The sequence below is a fragment of the Molothrus ater genome, chromosome 12, assembly GCF_012460135.2.
Source record: "Molothrus ater isolate BHLD 08-10-18 breed brown headed cowbird chromosome 12, BPBGC_Mater_1.1, whole genome shotgun sequence".
Classification (NCBI taxonomy): Eukaryota; Metazoa; Chordata; class Aves; order Passeriformes; family Icteridae; genus Molothrus; species Molothrus ater.
The window spans coordinates 21,371,929-21,378,910 of NC_050489.2; the positions used below are offsets into that span (position 1 = coordinate 21,371,929).

Below are 6,982 nucleotides of genomic sequence, written 5' to 3' on the forward strand. Positions count from 1 at the left end.
CCCCGAGCAGGTGAGGCACCATTTGTCTCTGCAGCAGAAGTGTTTGTGGTGACTCTGTTACAGCTCTGTTCTTTGTCTTTCTTTTTAGGAAGTAAATCTGGATACCAGCAGTCAAGGTGAGCAGTGGAGAGAAGTAGCTGTTATTGCTCAGGTCTCAGTTTCTGGTGCAGCTCTAAGCTTCCATTCTCTTTTTTGTGCTTTAGGCAATCCACTCGGAGCCTGCCGAGCCCCCGTCACAAGCCGGCCTGATGCACCGGGTTCCCTGCCCGTGTGAGCCCTGTGGATGTGTTACAGGACCTGGTGATGAGGCCCTGAACTCTTCTATTTCAAGGTGCCATCCAGGTGGCCTTGGGCAGCTGCCAAGGAGTTGCGGTGAGCAGGGGAAGTAGGGAGGAGGAGCGAGGGTCCCCTCAGTTTTCAGCCATGCCCAATCACCTCATCTCCTCTTAACCCAGGCACCCCCTGTGACGACGGCCTCGGTCTCCGAGCGTGCCCTAAGCGTGCGGCCCGAGGAGCTGAGCGTTCCTAGGAGCACGGTGAGTAGCAGACTTGTGGGGTTTTGGCCGAGGGGCTGCCAAGATCGGGCACTGATGTTTGGTTTTCTTTAATACAGCTGTCTGAGAGACACCAGCCCGGTGCCAGCAGGACCTTCCCAGCTGACGAGGTGGCCTTTCTTGACACCTGAGACCGACAGCTCCAGCTGTGTGAGAGATAAGTAGAGGGCCACGACCCAGAGAGGGGATGAAAGCAGGGGGCTGGTTTGGGAATTACTGGGAAGGGTTTTTGAGTCCATTTTGGTGATAGGGGCTGTCTATGGGGCGACCCCTTAGCCCCCATAAAAGCAAAGCCTGACTTTTGATCACAGTGCTGGTGTGCCCAGGGCAGAGCAGTCCCGGTGTGTATCGTGTCACTTGTCTTTTGTGTGTTATGTGTTGTTTGGATATGTCATGTCCTTTACCTTAGGCTTTTGAAGGGCCTGTCAGACACCCTGGTATCATTGTTAGCATCTGAGATCTCTGCATTCCTCGGCCTGGAACCCAGGCCATAGAACTTTTGCCTCAGGAGCTCAGACAGGCATCAGACTCTCTTGTCTCTTTAGAAGCATCCGGTCAGCTGTCTTTTCAGGTCTTGTTCTGAGCTGTATGGACAGCTCTGCCCCGCCAGGATCCATTAAGTCGGACTAGGACTTGTGAGAAGGTGAGGGCAGGTAGAGGCTTCTGGCCGTAGGATTCTCGGGCATCCATCTTTGCAGTTTTTGGACTAAATCATTCAGTTTAGCATCATCTTACTCCAGGTTTCTCTGAGCCTCATCAGTTTGCCATCGGTCTTACCTCCGTCATCTAATTTTCTGTCCTTGTGCTCCTTGCAGTCCTGCTTCTTGTCTTGAGATTTCTGTCTGTGTTGTGTCCCTGTTGGCTGTCACGTCCTGTCCAGTGTCACGGGTGTCAGCACACATTTGTGCTGGAGCTGCTCTGCCCTGCCGCATAGCCCGGTGCAATAGGAGAAGTCCCGGGGACTTGGAGTTTGTAATTTGGGGTGTAGTTGGACTCTAGGTGGGATTTGTAGATGGACACAGGATATCTGGAGCTCTTAAGTTAGCCTGCAACAGTTTGACTCTTGTCCTGACTTTCTTTCAGATGCAGAAGGATAAAATCCAGGGCAGCGCCCTCAATCCCAGGTGTGGGGATTGCCCTGAGCAGGTCAGTCACCGTTTGTCTCTGCAGAGGAAGCATAAATGGTGGCTGTTACAGCATTGTTCTTTGTCTCTCTTTTTAGGAAGTCAAGGCTGAGTTCAGCAGTCAAGGCCGAGTGGGTGAGGTGAGCATTGAATACCATATAGAAGCAGTTGTTATTGCTGAGGTCTCAGTTTTGGTGCAGCTCTAAGCATCTTGTCTTGTTTTTTTTATTTTAGGTGGTCCACTTGCCATCTCTCCTGGCCAAGCAGGCCTATTCCAGGTGGGTGAGAGCTTAAGCTATCAGTCTGGTATCCTTGTCAGATTAGGGAGGTTGTGTTTTCACAGTATCTCAGCATGCTTTTCCACTTTGTTTCTTTGCAGGTGCTGTCGCTGCCCTAGGCACGCCAAGGAACAGAGGAGGGCAGGTGAGTCGGCGTTTAGGCAGGCTGCCTCCTAGGTGAGCGTTACACAGCAGCATGCTAAGCGTGTCCCTTTTCTCTTTGCAGGTATCTTCCGGGCACCCTCCGGAGCCAAATCAAGATTTGAGGTGAGCCGTGGCAGCGGTGCGGAGGAGTCCGGGAATTACTGTTTTTGAGGGCAATAGTCAGGTTTTCTGTTTTGTCTTAGGTACCCTGAGGAGGCTCGTAGCCCAAGCTTGGAAACGGCAGCACCGAAGCACACACGGAGAGCATGTCAACGTCCACGTCTGACTGAGGATGGATTTTGCCCGCTCCTCTTCCAAAAGCTAAGTGTCGGGGCCTGTGGCCGGGAGAAGGGGAATAGCCTTTACTCTCACAGGAGGCAATCAGATGTCAGCTTAGCGGAGAGGTCTGTAGCGGGGCGGGCTCTCTGGAAGTCAAGGGAGAGGGTTTCCCCTCAGCCTCTCCAGAGCCTTTGCCGGGCAGGGCAGTTCCGACCCATCTCCACATCTTCGCGTACTTCGCGTCGTCCGCCTCCCTCGACCCGACGTCGTCAGGGATCTTTCCCCCGAGGAGCTCGCCTTCACGTCCGGAGCTACGGCCACGGTCACCCGGCAGTCGGCTTCCTTCTCTATGCTCGCCGAGCCTCTCGAGCATCCTCTTAACTGCTTTGGCACTAACTTGTTTTGATGAGTTACATTTCGTCATCACTTGCCCTTGTCATAGGGCTTCCTTTCCTTTGGCATAATCAGCCTCTGGCTCATCTTGGGCTATGCATCTCGGGTCCCTAACGGGACAGTGCCAGCCACTTGCCACTTGTCTCTGTGTCGTGTCATCTGTGTCTATGTTATGTTGTCTGTGTCTGTCTTATGTAGTCTGTGTCTGTCATCTTCCACGTCACAGGTCCTTGTTATGTCTTGATGCTTTCTTGGCACTATTCTGTGCCACATAGGCCGTATTCTACTCACGTTCCTTTCCGGATATCCCTTATTCCAGCATCTTTACATTTTTACTCTTTGAGACAGGACGGGACAAGATCCTCAAAGGGACAAAATGTTCTCATCCGTCTTCCTTCTCACTACCGGCTTTGGTAGTGCCTTTTTTTCCACGCCATTCTCTTGGACTTCCCGAGGGAGCGTCTTACACCCTCCTCATGTGACCGCAGGAGTTCGATAGGTTCCATCCTCCCGAGGGGTATAGGGCTCAAGAATTCATCTTCCAGAGAGGTATCTCAAGTCCTGGCTTACATTGCATGTACCTATGTTGGCTTATACTGTATGTCCTTATATTGTGTGTACCCGTGTTGGCTTATACTGTATGTACTTACATTGTGTGTACCTGTGTTGGCTTATACTGTATGTACTTACACTGTGTGTACCTATGCTGGCTTATACTGTATGTACTTGTACTCTATGTACTTACATTGTGTGTACCTATGGTGGCTTATACTGTATGTACTTGTACTCTATGTACTTACATTGTGTGTACCTATGCTGGCTTATACTGTATGTACTTGTACTGTATGTACTTACACTGTGTGTACCTATGCTGGCTTATACTGTATGTACTTAAATTGTGTGTACATATGCTGGCTTATACTGTATGTACTTGTATTGTGTGTGCTTATGCTGGTTTATACTGTATGTACTTACACTGTACCACTTATGCTTGGAGCTGCCCTGTCCTGGCATGTAGTCACAGTTAGGTAGAAGAGTTTTAAAACCTTTACCGGTCATCTGTGTTTAATGGGGTTTTGGGTAGAAAATTTATCGGTCAGAGCAGGGACAAGTCCTAGCTGTCAGATAGCCACTCATTGACCGCTTCCTGTCGTCTCACAGGTCACCGAGGCTACCGATTTCCCCCGAATCTACCATTTGATGTCAAGGAGTGGCAGCCAGAAGAAGCCTGGAAGCGTGTTATTCAGCGTCTCCAGTAAGGGCCACACCAAGCATGTACATGGGAAGAGCGTGAGTGACAGCATATGTCTGTCTGTGTGTGTGAGTGCATGCTGAGTGGATTTAACCTTGTGTGTGTGAATTTTGCCTTTCAGGTTTTTCAACTCATTTTTAAATTTAGAATAAAAAATCCCCAGCCGGGGGGTTTTTTTTTTTTTTCCCCCCCGGCTGGGTTTTTTTTTCCCCGGTCCCGGTCGGTCCGCGAGGCGATGTTCATCGCCAAAGTTTGGGCGCGGACCCTCCAGGGACCGGGGTTTTCGTCAGGCAGGAGGATTTTTTGGAGGCTCCCGGGAACCACGTTCCCGAGGAGGGGTGTGAGCGTGTGCCGAGGGTTAGCAGAGCAGTCGAGGTGTGATTTAGTGTGGGTTTGTGTGTAAGCTGAAGGAAGTGTGTGTGTGTGTGTTGACGGGTTCTAGGGTTGTAACCTTGTATGACTTTTGCTTTTCAGGTTTTTCAACTCATTTTTAAATTTAGAATAAAAAATCCCCAGCCGGGGGTTTTTTTTTTTTTCCCCCCGGCTGGGTTTTTTTTTCCCCGGTCCCGGTCGGTCCGCGAGGCGACGTTCATCGCAAAGTTTGGGCGCGGACCCTCCAGGGACCGGGGTTTTTGTCAGGCAGGAGGATTTTTTGGAGGCTCCCGGGAACCACGTTCCCGAGGAGGGGCGTGAGCGTGTGCCGAGGGTTAGCAGAGCAGTCGAGGTGTGATTTAGTGTGGGTTTGTGTGTAAGCTGAAGGAAGTGTGTGTGTGTGTGTGTTGACTGGTTCTAGGGTTGTAACCTTGTATGACTTTTGCTTTTCAGGTTTTTCAACTCATTTTTAAATTTAGAATAAAAAATCCCCAGCCGGGGGTTTTTTTTTTTTTTTCCCCCCCGGCTGGGTTTTTTTTTCCCCGGTCCCGGTCGGTCCGCGAGGCGACGTTCATCGCCAAAGTTTGGGCGCGGACCCTCCAGGGACCGGGGTTTTTGTCAGGCAGGAGGATTTTTTGGAGGCTCCCGGGAACCACGTTCCCGAGGAGGGGCGTGAGCGTGTGCCGAGGGTTAGCAGAGCAGTCGAGGTGTGATTTAGTGTGGGTTTGTGTGTAAGCTGAAGGAAGTGTGTGTGTGTGTGTGTTGACTGGTTCTAGGGTTGTAACCTTGTATGACTTTTGCTTTTCAGGTTTTTCAACTCATTTTTAAATTTAGAATAAAAAATCCCCAGCCGGGGGGTTTTTTTTTTTTTTTCCCCCCGGCTGGGTTTTTTTTTCCCCGGTCCCGGTCGGTCCGCGAGGCGACGTTCATCGCCAAAGTTTGGGCGCGGACCCTCCAGGGACCGGGGTTTTCGTCAGGCAGGAGGATTTTTTGGAGGCTCCCGGGAACCACGTTCCCGAGGAGGGGTGTGAGCGTGTGCCGAGGGTTAGCAGAGCAGTCGAGGTGTGATTTAGTGTGGGTTTGTGTGTAAGCTGAAGGAAGTGTGTGTGTGTGTGTTGACGGGTTCTAGGGTTGTAACCTTGTATGACTTTTGCTTTTCAGGTTTTTCAACTCATTTTTAAATTTAGAATAAAAAATCCCCAGCCGGGGGTTTTTTTTTTTTTCCCCCCGGCTGGGTTTTTTTTTCCCCGGTCCCGGTCGGTCCGCGAGGCGACGTTCATCGCAAAGTTTGGGCGCGGACCCTCCAGGGACGGGGTTTTCGTCAGGCAGGAGCATTTTTTGGAGGCTCCCGGGAACCACGTTCCCGAGGAGCAATGATTGCTGTGGTGTAATTTAGCAGTTGTGATGGCAGCGATGGTGAGTTTGTGTGTAATGTGCAGGGGGTGTTAATGGTAGATGAGTGTTGTTTTCTGTGTGCTTTTGTTGCTTTGGCTGTCCTGTAACAATGAATCAACCTGTAATGAGAATAGAAAAAGGTTATCATCTTGTGTTAATATGTGTTGTATTGCTCTGTATTGCATTTGCATTAACTGCTGTATTATTTTGCTGTGTTATTTTGCTGTATATTTTGCTGTATTTTGCTCTATTGCATTTGCTGTAGCTGCTGCATTGCCCTGTATTGCTCTGTATGTAAACTAGACTTTTACCAGTGCGTCTTTGGATTGTATCTGCACTTGCATTTGTATATACTGTTTCCATGTATTTTGCTGATGTATAAATAAAAACATTCTTTTAATAAAGTTGAGTCACCCCTAATAAAGATACCCCCTGCCCTTCCTTCCCCCCATCTTGGCTCCTGTCCTTTTTTTGGTGTGGTTTTGTCATTTCTTTCCACTGTATTTCTTCCTTTTGCTCCTGACTTTACTGTTCTATTTCTAACTTAACCTCCATCTATCTCTAACCCTTTGTTTCTGTTTTGTTTGTCACTGTCAATGTCAGTCTTCTAGCTTCTTTTTCTCTCTGTGTTCTCTTTTTCCCAGGTTTGTGTTTTTTTGCTCTCAGTCTTTTCCTTTTTCACCCCCTCCTCCGTTTTCACTTTCACTCTAATCCTAACCACTTTTTTTCCCTCTAACTCCTGTCCTTCTTCAGTTTTCCCACCCTCCTTTTCCCGTCTCACTCTGTCTTCCTGTTTTATTTTCTTCTCCGTCTTCTTGTCAGTTCTCTGTCTTTTCCTCTCTGTCTCTTCTCCCTCTCTCTGTCTCATGCTGTCTCCTCTGTCTCTGTTCTCTCCTCTTCTCTTCTTTCTCTGTCTTTGTCCTTGTTCTGTCCTCTATTCTCTCTGTCTTTTCTTCTCTCCCTCTTTTTTCTCTCTCCCTTTTTCTTTGTTTCTCTGTCTTTTCTCCTTGCTTCTCTCTCTCTTTGTGCTTCTCTCTGTGTTTTCTCTGTGCTTCTCTCTGTGTTTTCTCTTTGCTTCTCTCTCTTTTCTCTCTGCTTCTCTCTCTTTTCTGTCTGCATTCTCTCTCCTTCTCTCTCTTTTCTCTCTGCTTCTCTGTTTTCTCTCTGCTTTTCTCTGTTTTCTCTCTCCTT

At 49.1% G+C, this 6,982-nt stretch overlaps 1 long non-coding RNA gene across 2 annotated transcripts; it reads left to right on the forward strand.

The window, feature by feature from the left end:
* The first annotated feature begins 2,051 nt into the window (after positions 1–2,051).
* Positions 2,052–4,587, forward strand: LOC129046806 (uncharacterized). Of its 2 annotated transcripts, XR_008508576.1 has the most exons (4): positions 2,052–2,101; positions 2,183–2,223; positions 2,304–3,321; positions 3,934–4,587. It is a non-coding gene; the product is annotated as an uncharacterized LOC129046806 (long non-coding RNA). The 2 variants fall into 2 exon arrangements; XR_008508575.1 differs by lacking the exon at positions 3,934–4,587 and having other exon boundaries at positions 2,304–3,909.
* Positions 4,588–6,982: the final 2,395 nt, after the last annotated feature.